Raw genomic sequence first — 14,316 nt, forward strand, 5'->3', positions numbered from 1 at the left:
TTAGAAGTTTGTAAAGCCACTTTAACACCCTTGAGCAGCCTTAAAGTAGTTTGAAAGCTGTGAGCCCAATGGAAGCTTCCACTCTACATTTTAACACTTTTAAGCAGCTGTAAAACGGTTTGGTGTTTATGGCTGTTTAGAAGCAGATTTTTTAGAAGAAAAATCCGCTATTAAGCTTGTTTATCAGCTTTTGGGAAAGAACTGGTTTGAAAAACTTGAAGTAGCTTAAACATCGCTTATTTAAACACCATTTAAGTGCTTACTTTATGCAGCTTTTATCGCTTTAAACCAACCCGTAAACAGCCATTGGTCTTGCAATTCAGCTACCGTTGTTACTTGGGTAGCGCGTAAAAAGCTGGATAGGGTAGTTCCAACCCGACCACTGAATAAAAAAAACATTTTCAGAAAAATAAACCACCGCGTCGCACAGTGGTCAAATTTTGAAAAAAAGCGGACATTATCCAGCTTTTTACAAGCCATAATGGCGAACGAGTTCGTAATATTTGAACAGCATTTTTGACATTTCCCTAATACATCGCACGTTTTCTTTCCGTACATTCCTTTAGTTTTACCGTGAACGCGCGGAAAGAAAACATGCGATGTATCCAGCTTTTTACGCGCTATAATGTTGGCCGCTATCCAGCTTTTTACAAGCCATAATGGCGGACGTGTTCGTAATATTTGAACAGTATTTTTAACATTTCCCTAATACATCGCACGTTTTCTTTCCGCGCGTTCACGGTAAAACTAAAGGAATGTACGGAAAGAAAACGTGTGATGTATTAGGGAAATGTCAAAAATGCTGTTTAAATATTACGAACACTTTCGCCATTATGACTCGTAAAAAGCTGGATAAATTGTGTTCGTAATATGCGAACAATCTTTTTGACAACTCTGCATACATCAAATCTGGCACTCTTCTCTTGGAACACTACCGTGCTCTTTCTTTCGTTTACGTCAAAGAAGGAAAGCAAAACTGTGCGAAATTAAACAAAACTATTGCCTTCCTTCTTTTGCGTAAACGAAAGAAAGAGCAACACTGCCGTACAGGAGAAGAGTGCCCAGTTTTGATGTATGCAGAGTTGTCAAAAAGATTGTTCACATATTACGAACACAATTTATAGCGTCCGCCATTATAGCGCGTAAAAAGCTGGATTAGGGAATTGTCAAAAATGCTGTTCAAATATTACGAACACGTCCGCCATTATGGCTCGTAAAAAGCTGGATACAATTGGGTAAAAAATGCGTAATTTTTCAAGGGTGGTGTCTTCGGAGAAGTTTAGTCCTATCCAACTTTTTACGCGCTATAATGGCGGACGCTATAAATTGTGTTCGTAATATGCGAACAATCTTTTTGACAACTCTGCATTAGAGTGACTATATACAGAGTGGCGCCAAGTCATCCCAAATGTATGGAATGCGGTTTATCCTAGGTTTTTCTTTCTCTTTCCTGCATACGCGTTGGATAGGTTGTCTGCTCGATTGGAATGACACTGACAGATAATTATCATTCCAATTTTGACATTGTCGCCACTCTGTATATAGTCACTCTACACTGCATATATCAAATCTGGCACTCTTCTCTTGCAACATTACCGTGTTCTTTCTTTCGTTTACGCCAAAGAAGGAGAGCAAAAATGTGCGAAATGTAAACAAAACTATTGCTCTCCTTCTTTTGCGTAAACGAAACAAAGAGCAACACTGCCGTACAGGAGAAGAGTGTCCATCAGTTTTGATGGATGCAGAGTTGTCAAAAAGATTGTTCGCATATTACAAACACAATTTATAGCGTCCGCCATTATAGCGCGTAAAAAGCTAGATAGCGCGTAAAAATCTGGGTAGCGCGTAAAAAGCTGGATAGTAATCACAATAGATTGATTACTGGTAATCAGAGGTAATCAGTAAAATAATCGAAAGTAACTTTTTTCAAAGGTGCGTATGCGTAGCAATGTTGGAAGTGTGACTCTGCACTAGGATTGGGCGATACCGTATCGATACCCGCGATATCGATACTCGAAGGCCGATATTTCGATATATTTCATCGATACTTACGACGTCGATATTATGCTAAATCGATAATTTCATCCCGATACTGTTTTGATAAAGCGGGATATGCAGCTGAAAAAATATAGACTAAAACTAGGCCAGGAAAGGCTCAAAAAACAATCTTTTTAGGGTTTTTTCTCGCACTGTTTTCTTTTCAGGTAGCTACTAAGCTTAATTCTCAAATTTACTTGATTGGAAATGACCTCGGCACAGCCGTTTTTAGGTTAGACGACTTGAAACGAGCCGAACTATGCCGATTTCGGTACAAGTGCCGAACTGGAAGATTTGTTAAATTCGTTATAATCTTATCGATCTGGCAACCGTGCGAGATGATTTTGACACATGGCGGTGCTCCCATTTCATATGTAAAATTGAACCGGAGGTGTGCCGTTTGATATCTTTGAAGTGCCACGGCACAATGTGCTGAATGTCCGACGCCTTGGAATTGACTCTTATGCAAAACCTTGAACAATGTCACTTACATGTTTAACGCTTATTGAACAGTAAGTGCGTACGATATGCGATTTTCAGCAATTCAAAACTGACCAGAGAGCACATAGAGTAGTATTGAGCGTTGAAGGCATTAACAAAGACTTTCCAGCTTTTTACGCGCCATAATAGCGGTGAAAGTGGCAGAGGTGGGACAGAGATCGAGCAGAGCTAGAACCGGAAAGGAGCAACTCCCGGCGGAACTCTGCAGGAATGGCCAAGAACCGCCAGAAACGACACATCACTGGATGGTTTCAGGGGTTTAGGAGAGAGCTGCCGGATGAGTGGATTGAGGGTGTGGTTTGTCCCATCTACAGAAAGGGCGATCGGATAGATTGCTGTAATTACCGCAGCATAACGCTGGTCAAAGCCACCAACAGATTTTGTTACGTCGTCTATCCCCGGTGGCTGGAGAGTTCGCAGGGTAGTACCAGGTTGGCTTTTGAAGGCCCGTGCTACTACGGATCAAATTTTTACTCTTCGGCATGTCGTCTAGATGTGTCGGGAGTACAACCCATCATATTTTGTGGATTCCGGGGCAGCGTACGATTCAGTCGAGCGTGAACAGCTGTGGTGCGGTTTTTCATACGAAGCGACGTGTCCGAAATAGAGATGTACTAGAGCGAGTGATGTGTTGCGTGCGTGTTTTGGGGGCACTGTCTTTGCTCAACTTGTTTTTTATTGATTAATTTTTATGATTCCCTTTTTTTGAGTAGCATTTTCTAATCCCAGGATGCCGCCTTAAATAATATCGATAAATCTAATATCGATGCTTCACGAGCGATATATCGACGGTATCGATAAAGCGGCTGATTTGATATTGATATTCAATTATCGATACTTTCGAGAATTTTGCCCAATCCTACTCTGCACACGCATCCAAGCAAGTTTACAATATTGCTTGAACTATCATCCTGAGGTTGTGCCAAAACCTAACAGGCTGTGCCCGAACTCATTTGTAAGTTTTGTGCGCGGATCCTGTGCTTCGGTTCGTACTTGAGTACATGTTTGCGATGAATTAGGCGATGTTTGACGGTCGGATTGTATGCGCACTGAGAAAATCGAAACAGCAGGCAATGCAAAACCTGCTTGCCTACTGTACACTTGAGAAATGATTTACTAGGAATATTTGTTTCTATCCAGCTTTTTACGCGCTATAATGGTGGCCGCTATAAATTGTGTTCGTAATATGCGAACAATCTTTTTGACAACTCTGCATACATCAAATCTGGCACTCTTCTCTTGCAACACTACCGTGCTCTTTTTTTCGTTTACGTCAAAGAAGGAAAGCAAAACTGTGCGAAATGTAAACAAAACTATTGCCTTCCTTCTTTTGCGTAAACGAAAGAAAGAGCAACACTGCCGTACAGGAGAAGAGTGCCCAGTTTTGATGTATGCAGAGTAGCCAAAAAGATTGTTCACATATTACGAACACAATTTATAGCGTCCGCCATTATAGCGCGTAAAAAGCTGGATAGATTAGGTATGATTACTGTAGCTATCCAGCTTTTTACGCGCTATAATGGTGGCCGCTATAAATTGTGTTCGTAATATGCGAACAATCTTTTTGACAACTCTGCATACATCAAATCTGGCACTCTTCTCTTGCAACACTACCGTGCTCTTTTTTTCGTTTACGTCAAAGAAGGAAAGCAAAACTGTGCGAAATGTAAACAAAACTATTGCCTTCCTTCTTTTGCGTAAACGAAAGAAAGAGCAACACTGCCGTACAGGAGAAGAGTGCCCAGTTTTGATGTATGCAGAGTAGCCAAAAAGATTGTTCACATATTACGAACACAATTTATAGCGTCCGCCATTATAGCGCGTAAAAAGCTGGATAGTTCGCTTAATTTTTAACGGATGGAAACGATTCAGTTTTGTTCAATAATGGGAAACAACCATGTACATATCTTCTTTTCTAATGATCTAATGATTGCATATTATTCAAGTATGTTGGTCGATAGAAGATAATTTGTTTTTAACTCTCGAAGTTTTTTTTTGGAATAAACTTCAAACATAAAACTTCAACGTGTTGAAATTGAAAGTTCGCTAATTATGAGTGACGTTGAAAACTATTTTTCAACACTCAAATGTAACTGATTGTTGGTAAAACGTACATTCACATACATATATTACCCTAATTTGGGTGTATACTGCGTATTGTGTTCAAAATCATTAATAAATAAATTTTAATGTAATATTTCATAGTAGTATTGTTTCGGTATATCTATAATTCGGTAATCTATAGTCCTACATAATTCAAAATTCCTGGGTAATACAAATTGAAACTGAAACGAATTTCAGGCGAATTTGGAATAACCAGTGCTGGCTTGTTCATTTGTTGCTAGCATTAGCATATGCTGGTTGATCCTTAGAAGGGTTTTAGTTACAATCTTTTTGGCTTTTGGATCAACATAAATTTTTTTTATCTCTCGAGATAACAAAACCAATGTATTCTACACATTACAATAAATACAGCCTGAATTCGTTAATTGGGCCACGACTGCACTCCCGCTGATTCGCTAATTGGGCCGACTGACAGTTGTTAGAAATTTCTAAACTCGAAAATTCCATACAAGTTTGACATTCAAGTTGTCACACAGCCCAATTAGCGAACACCCAATTAACGAACCGCCCAATTAACGAACCACCAATTAACGAAACTTTGCTGTATATGCAAAATTTGGCAACCTATACACACGGCCTAATCTTATACCATTGCACTATGGGCAAAAACGAGCCGAAAAAACGCGATATGGCTGATACAAGCTGATAAAATGTAGGTAATCTAATGTAAAATTTTCCGGAGAATCGAGTATTGCCCACCGCTTTCCCGTTTGTCATCGGCGAGTGCCCCATTTCGCTCATTTTCCCCTATTTTTAACATCTTTTACCCTTTTTGGACTAAATCAAGCCAGGCTTTGAGAAAACAAAACTTAAAAACCAAATTATTTTGTGTAAAGAAGTCCATAGAATTGAATGGGGTTGACCCCGTTTAGTTTAGAGCGGGAAAATTTTCTTAATGCAAAATTGATAGATATAAGATAGATATTCGCTACATGTAATCGTTATTTCGTTCTGATGCACTGAAACTGAACACTGAAACTGAACAACTAAATAGGACTTAGATTGCAATTTGCAATTGCACTTGAAATTAAACACGAAATTTCACTTTGAATTTCATTTGAAATTGCATGTCAAATGGACATGGTATTGGATTTGATATTGGACCAAAATTTAAACTTGAAATTGGACATTAAATTCGAATTAAATGTAGAATTCAAATTGAGTTCAAAATAAACATGAAATTTGACTTGAAATTTTACTTGAAGTTAGGCTGGTATTGCATATAAAATTTGGCTTGAAATCAGATTTGAAATTACACATAAAATTTGCGTTAAATTTTATAGAAAAGGTATGGCACGTTCCCCATTGTGTGTCCCGGGCACACCAGTGATGATATGTAACATTTTTAGTAGTGCCCAAAGTCCTAATTCTCCTATATAACTCAATGAGTTATAACTATCAGAATCTGTTACAAACTTGAAACTTTTGTTTTCACTTCCTGATCAGTTTATTTCCGATTTGTAACACAATGTGTTATAAATATCAGAATGTGTTATAAATTTGATGTTATCTTGTTATGCCCTCCTGATCGGGTAGACATTGAGATACATTGATAACACATTTTGTTATTGAGTAGATATTTGAAACATTGTAAGATGAGTTTAATAACTGATTTTGTTATCATACCTTATTGTGATCTTAAAATGACATTCGATATATTTCATAAAAAACTTTTTATTGATTAAAGGGATTTTAAATTATAAATATTTTATAAAACAATTTTTAATAAGTCATGTGCTACTATATTTGTTATTCAATACCTTAATAATACTAAAATATGTTATTCTAAACTCTGGATACAGTCATGTTATTGATTTGTTATTCAAATAACACAAGTAGTTATTCTTTTGGCCATAAAGGAGCAAAATTTTGATATTATTTTTTGGTATTTTACCAACTATGTCAGCCAAAACAAGACCAAATTTTGATATGAGTTATTAGATTTCCAATAACACATTTTGATATTATTTTGCTCTTCGCTCCTGCTCGGGTGGAATCGTTCAATGATAGGCAAAATACCCTATTATTGTAATCCAGCTTTCCACGAGCGATAATGGCGGATATTGAGCACAAGTGGGCACAATCTTTTGACATGCATTGGAGGAGCGTCGAGTTCGCCCTGACGGAGTTACTATGGATACATTCATGATTGTTTGTTGTTCGAATGTAAAAATGTAAACATTGTTCAATTTTGCAGATCAGCTAAAGAGGAACATAATTGTACGGACAAGAAGTTTTATGGATTGTGGCTTCGCAGTTTTCGGACATTTCGGGGAAAATGTCCAAATACGCAACGGAAAGTTTCTTATCAAGTCGAGACGCTGTTCGAGAGTAAACTTGACAACGGCGCGACCAACATGAAGTTAATGTTTGCGTTAATGTGTAATGTTTCGAATGTTTAATTCGCACGATTGTGAAAAAGTATTCTGAGCCAGTGCCTTCAGTAAATTATGGCCGCAAACCACTATAAAAGTTTGAATCCGTTTAGTTATGTTCCACTTCAGCTGATCTGCAAAATCAAACAATGTTTACATTATTACACTCGAACAACAAACAATTATAAATGTATCCATAGTAATTCCGTCAGGGCGAACTCGACGCTCCTCCAATGCATGTCAAAAAATTGTGCCCACTTGTGCTCAATATCCGCCATTATCGCTCGTGGAAAGCTGGATTGAGATTCTTTTCTGGTTTAGGTTGTCCCAGATTATCGACAATTGCTCTATCAGACCGTCGGCAAATAAAACTAGCTGAAAGAATAAGGGGAGAAAACACCAACCCCTAGGGCAGCTGCCCTAAGTGGTTAAAACTTGCAACTCGGACACGCCAACCCAATCAAATGAAAATAAAAAATTTATAACTGGATGAGTTCTAAATAACATTTTTTGACGTAGGACTACGTCTTACGGCAAGTTTTGAGATAGGGTGTCATTCCAAAAAATCGAAAAATGCGAGCGTCACGAAAAATGAAAGGTTTTGAGCGCTAATAACTCAGCGGTTTTCCGATCGATTTTCAATATTCTTATACAAATCGATCGGAAAATCTTCTAAGAATTGACCCAAATGAAGAAAAGTATGGAGTCTTGATGTTGAACTATTGAAAAATTGAAAATAATAAACCTATGTTTTACCAGAATTCTCGCTTCGTGATTGGTTGGAAGTTTCTTTACGATGATCTAAACCTATACCAATTTGATATCTGTGCTTGGGAAGTAAGCCAAAACAAGTGACAAAGTTTCCTCATTTCAACAAGATTTCTTAACACCGCGGTTCAACCTAGACCATTTTGATGTCCTTGCTTGGGAAGTACGCCAGAGAGAGTGACAAAGCCTCCTCGAGCCAACAGATTTCTTACGAACGCGATAAAACCTAGTCCAATTTGATGTCTGTGTTAGGGAAGTGTGCCAGAAAAAATGAAACAAGTTCGTTGTCCCAACAGATCGCAAATTCTTTACTGTGAGACGATTAAAGCTCGGCGAATTTGATATCTGTGTTGGAAAAATGTGCTACAGCTGTAGTGTTCGGTTATAATACCACTATGTATGAATACGCTTGCCGTTGCATTAGAAGTGTAGTGAAAAGATGTGCTGTTGATAAAATAGGATTGAATTGGTAAAATCCTTTCAACGTGGGAAACCATGGATAATAAAAACAATCTTTAATTTCAGTAAGGTAGCAGGAAAGTAATAGTTTGTGTTCTTGATTTTGTTAAATTGTTTTCAAATTCACAATCTTTTGAGAATTGAAGGTATGCAGTGTTACCACTTTGATAAACGTTACATACAACGCATGTAGCATGTATACATGAAGAATCGAATGATAACAAGCATGAATACATGCTACTATCACTACAAAGACACTTACGTAGTCCTGCGTCACCTATATATGCGGTCGTGTCTTATACACAACCTCTCTGATTTTTTTTATAGCAAAATTTGCTTTGCATTTTGCTATAAACTTAGGCTCGTTTAAAATAACAAAAATTGTAACAAAATCCGATCTAGGCATATCACAAATATATCAAATTATGGTTTTATTTGATCTAGTTTATATCAAGATGTCAAGATCAAAAACCAGCATTCTGCCCCTGCTTTATAACTAAAATGTAACAAAACGTGTTATAAATAACAGAAAGAGATAGAATCTTTGTAAAACATTTTATGTACCGCAAGTTTTCCTAACATATTTATAACAAACTTTGATAGAAATATCAACTGGAGCTATAATTCTGTAATAGAATCATTTGATGGGGAATCCAAATCCTTGTAATAACGCTAATTAAAAGTCCTGAATCAATAGAAAAATTTAAATCATGATTCATAAGTCAAATCTTTGAAAGTTATGCTACATTGAATTGATTTGAAAATACTTCATACTTTTGGCATCACTAGTATGCATCTTTCATTTGTGTAAAGAATTAAAGATACAGATCAACCCTGCAGTTAAGCGTTCCTCAAGGTTATGCCAAGTCCAGAATATATTACAGAATATATTCTGATATATTAAATCATATATAAGTTCAACGAGCATTTAAACATTAAATTTTGTTTATTATGTATAAAAAACGTTTTAGTTTTGGCTAAATAAACCGAATAATATAATTTTAAACAAAAGTCAAGCGGGAAAATTTTTAAAAGCTTCAAAGCAGTAAAAAGAAACAAGTGAATAAACAAAATTTTACGCGAAAATAAATATTTTTGAATGATTTAATGGCCGTATTGTGTTTAATAATTAAAATTACATTTTAATCGCCAATCGTAATTTAAATATTCATTAAAGCGCATTGACATCAGATTTGCTAATAGCATAACGGTCAGAAGAACATTATCGACACAGTTTCTTTCACCTTTGCTGTGCTGTGTGCACCCACAAAATCAGCAATCCATGCTGAACACGTCGCCTCAATTCATCGCAGGTACATCGCGTGCATCGTCGAAGTACATCGCATGATGTTACCAATGTTTCGTACCAAAGTGTGAACCATTTGATCAGAGTATGCCAGGGGCTTGCGATGGGTGCCATGTTTTTGTTGCCAACATCTCAGCACATCTCGACAAAGGTTGGCAGCAAATCTACCTGTCAGACGGGCGCTATTTCTTGCATTTTTTGAAATAGCGCCCTTCGTTAAGTGGACTGTCAAACACCGTTCGTTAAGATACGGATAGCACCCCGCTGGAGTATGCGGTCCGCAAAAAACTTTAAACGCTGCGATGAGGCAAGTTTGAGTTGAACGTGAATCAAAGAAAAATGACTTCGATTCAACTTGGGTTCAGCATATGCCAACACTGATGCGTAGTAATCATCGCTGTTGGAAACCCTTTGGGTTTAAAACATCAAAGAGTGCCGGACGTCCTTTGTGAACAAAGAACAATCCAGCTTTCCACGAGCGATAATGGCGGATATTGAGCACAAGTGGGCACAATCTTTTGACATTCATTGGAGGAGCGTCGAGTTCGCCCTGACGGAGTTACTATGGATACATTCATGATTGTTTGTTGTTCGAATGTAAAAATGTAAACATTGTTCAATTTTGCAGATTGCGTTAACCTTATCGGAATCCGGTTATAAGGTGAGTCATTTGAATTGGCAAAATATAATCATGTTTTTTAATCAACACTTTCGTTTAGGTTGGCTTATTAGACATTGATCTGTGCGGTCCCAGCATTCCATTCTTGCTAGGACTAGAGGATCACGATGTTCACCAATGCGAAGAAGGATGGGTACCGGTTTATACCAGTGCCGAAAAGAAACTGGCCGTTATGTCGATTGGTTTTCTGTTGAAGAGCCGAACCGAAGCTGTTATTTGGCGAGGACCCAAGAAGACTGCAATGATCAAACAGTTTTTAGAGGACGTCGCTTGGGATGAGTTCCCAAGTAACAATTTCAGGCTGATCAAACGCTTTTATAGCTGATTTTATTCAACCTGTGGCTGATCTATGGTTTAGGTTTAGAAATGAAAACCTTTTTTCAGCTCTTAAACATCTAAATCTGGTGATTTTATCAAGCTTCAGGCTAATTAATAGCTGCTTTCGAAGCTGCAATGAAGCTTAATAGAAACTTTTTTGCACTTTTAAATAGCCAATTTGCGCAATGCTGTCAATCCTATTTTTAGAACGAGAAATAGTTTTGCAATCTACTTTTCTAGTCGCTTAATCAGTGCTTCATCAACCTTTGTGCAGCCAAAAAAATCTATTTTTAAATTTAAAAAAATGGAACGCGTCATTTTTATTTCGCCGTCAACGCGATATTTTTAGTTTCGGATAACTTTAATTCGTACAAGTAAACTAGCTAATTAAAAATGTATGTCTTTTTTCGGGAATTGAACCCGCATCTTTTGATCCATAAGCACTCATCGTATGATCTGCCCCATTTGCATCTGCAGAAGAGACAGTGAAAATATCTTTACACCTGAAGCCTAGCCCGTCTAGCGTGAAGCAGTCGATAATATCGATAACTGACAAACTTTTGCTGTCAGCCGAATTGCAAAATTCTATGCTCTGACAGTATGTGTGCTGTAAGCCGAAAAAAAACTTGGTAGAAGTTTGTAAAGCCACTTTAACACCCTTAAGCAGCCTTAAAGTAGTTTGAAAGCTGTGAGCCTAATGAAAGCTTCCACTCTACATTTTAACACCTTTAAGCAGCCGTAAAACGGTTTGATATTTATGGCTGTTTAGAAGCAGATTGTTTAGCAAAAAAAATCCGCTATTAAGCTTTTTATCAGCTTTTGGGAGAGAACTGGTTTGAAAAACTTAAAGTAGCTTACACATCGCTTATTTAAACACCATTTGAGCGCTTACTTTATGCAGCTTTGATCGCCTTAAACCAACCCGTAAACAGCCATTGCTCTTGCAATTCAGCTACCGTTGTTACTTGGGTTGGATTATCTCATTATCGGGCACTTCGGACGAACACATCACCGTCATGGAAAACTTGAAGGGAGTAAACGCAGATTGTGACAACGCCTCAGGAAATGGCCTTGGAAGACGTCCGAAAGGAGGTAACTTTCTGTAAGAAAACTGGGATACCGATCATTGGGATTGTAGAGAATATGAGCGGCTTTGTGTGTCCCAATTGTGCCGAATGTACGAATATATTCTCTTCGGGAGGTGGATTAGCGTTGGCAGAACTGGCAAAAGTGCCCCACTTGGGAACGTTACCGATCGATCCACATGTTGGTGGATTGGGGGGTACGAGAAACGCATGTGTGAATGAACTATCAGATTGTACCACGTCACAAGTGCTGAGAGATATTGTTAAGGTTTTAACAGTGGAAAAGCAATCAAACTTAAGCTTAATTTGAAATAAATTTTTACGTTCGAAACTTCCACGATCCAAACTGGTCATCAAATTAAAATACAAGAAATTATTTGGCTTTAAAACTCCAAGTATATTAAGGCTTAGAAAATATCTCTTACGACCGTAACTTTATGGTAATAGTGAGGTGCCAGTTCTGTGAGCCACTTTTGTTTAATAACGGTAATATCCTTCATAAACAATTTGGTAGTATGCAAAAGTTCACAAAATACAACCCATTGTGGCTGTTCTACGGTATACAATGCCGAAAGTGGATGAATCGAAAGCTCTGTCACCTCGTACCGTTTTGTAAACCCCAAAATGATACAAATAAGCAGCGTATGGAAAAAATCCCGACACAATGCAGCGGCATATAGTTTCCACATAGTCACCACAAGAAAGCAGTGGTATCATACACAATCATACCACTGGTATGTTTAATTCTCGTTCCAGCATGCTGCAAAGTTGTGTTTTGATTTCATGTGCGCGTTTCAAATTACGATAAATCAAAAAATTTCGTCCACAGAATTCTTTCGTGCGATCATTTTCAACAAAGGCTGTGTACACATTCAAAAGTGTGCTCGGATCTCCCTCAGAAACTTCAAAATTACGCTTCGCAATACGGGCTCGTATAGACGCCTTGCTGCTCACTGGTTTTGAGAAAACTGATTGAGCTTGCAGCATGGCTATTATAATAAGAATTTCCTCTGAGCATCCCATCTCGCCGGCGTTGTACAGCATTTTAGCCAACATCGGATTTATAGGCATTTCTGCTAGGAAATAACCAACCGGGGACGTTAAGTTTCCATCGGAGTCGAGTGCATCCAGAGCGAACAAAGTCTCCAGTGAAGCCAGCAGATTCTTAGCCGGTGGCGGTGAAGGAAACGTGACCCGCAAGATGTTATCAATTTCCAATGCTTTTAGAAATAAAACCGTGCTGCAGAGATCGGTTCGGCGCATTTCCGGTGGAGTATAATCGGGTAGTTTGTCCTACTCTTCTTCGGTATAGAGACGGTAGACTTTTCCGCTGCGAATCCTTCCGGCTCGGCCGGCTCGTTGTTCCGCGGCTGCTTTGCTAGTCGGTACTATTACCAAACTGTTAGTGGTGCTCTCGGCTGAATACCAGTTCAACTTTACAAATCCGCTATCAATAACTGTAGCTGAAAAGTAGTTGACATTAGAATTTCTGTACTGTACTGTACTGAAAGTAGTTGACATTAGAATTTCTTTAGTTTCAAGCAAGCAGTTAAGTTACAAGCCGGCTTACCATAAACAATTCCTGGAATTGTCACTGATGTCTCCGCTAATATTTGTAGCTAAAATAACTTTCCGAACTCCCTTAGGGGCGTTGAAAAAACTTTCACCTGATCCGTGTTGGATAGCGTTCCGTACATGGGAAGTATTGTCAAGTCATCCTTCCCACTAGCCTCCTTATGCTCACGCAAAAGATCGAGTGCTTTTAACACTTCTTCCAGCCCCGTCAGGAACGCAAGAATATCTCCCGGTTTCTCACTACGATGGATTTTCATTACCGTTTCCACTGTTCCCTTCACGTAGTCTGGACAAGGTTCTGAAAGTGTAGTCCAAATTATTATATCTTTTTGAGCCTGACGAACAAAACCTTACCTAGCAAATAAGACACCTCGTAGGGATACATGCGACCTTCCACGGAAAGTATGACCGAGGTGTCCTTCTCGTCTTTCTTTTTCTTCAAGTTGAAAAATTCCTGGAAGAGTTCCGCATCAACCGTAGAGGATGAAATGATGACCTTCAGGGCACTCCTTCTACGAATGATTTTCTTCAGCAACCCTACCACAGTATCGGTGAGAACACTTCTCTCGTGTGCTTCGTCCACGATAATGACGCTGTACTGCGTGAGCAACGGATCGGCCAGCATTTACCGCAGTAGAATTCAATCGGTCATGTACTTAATGTGTAATGTTTCGAATGTTTAATTCGCACGATTATGAAAAAAAAACTGAGCCAGTGCCTTTAGCAAATTATGGCCGCAAACCACTATTAAAGTTTGAATCCGTTTAGTTATGTTCCACTTCAGCTGATCTGCAAAATTAAACAATGTTTACATTGTTACACTCGAACAACAAACAATCATGGATGTTTCCATAGTAACTCCGTCAGGGCGAACTCGACGCTCCTCCAATGAATGTCAAAAGATTGTGCCCACTTGTGCTCAATATCCGCCATTAACGCTCGTGGAAAGCTGGATACCATCACCCCAAAATAGACACATCATACCTGTTATTATCAAATTACTTTGGAGATTCATGGTGATCTGTCAAAGACGTCAAAGCAATCTGAGGTAAATGTTTTTATGAGAGATCATGTCAAAAGTCGAAAGTA

At 38.4% G+C, this 14,316-nt stretch overlaps 2 pseudogenes; one reads left to right on the top strand and one right to left on the bottom strand.

The window, feature by feature from the left end:
- The first annotated feature begins 9,872 nt into the window (after nucleotides 1-9,872).
- On the top strand, nucleotides 9,873-11,962 carry LOC128740224 (cytosolic Fe-S cluster assembly factor NUBP2 homolog; annotated as a pseudogene).
- A 97-nt stretch (nucleotides 11,963-12,059) lies between these two features.
- On the bottom strand, nucleotides 12,060-14,206 carry LOC128740225 (probable ATP-dependent RNA helicase DHX35; annotated as a pseudogene).
- Nucleotides 14,207-14,316: the final 110 nt, after the last annotated feature.

The sequence above is a fragment of the Sabethes cyaneus genome, chromosome 3, assembly GCF_943734655.1.
Source record: "Sabethes cyaneus chromosome 3, idSabCyanKW18_F2, whole genome shotgun sequence".
NCBI lineage: Eukaryota > Metazoa > Arthropoda > Insecta > Diptera > Culicidae > Sabethes > Sabethes cyaneus.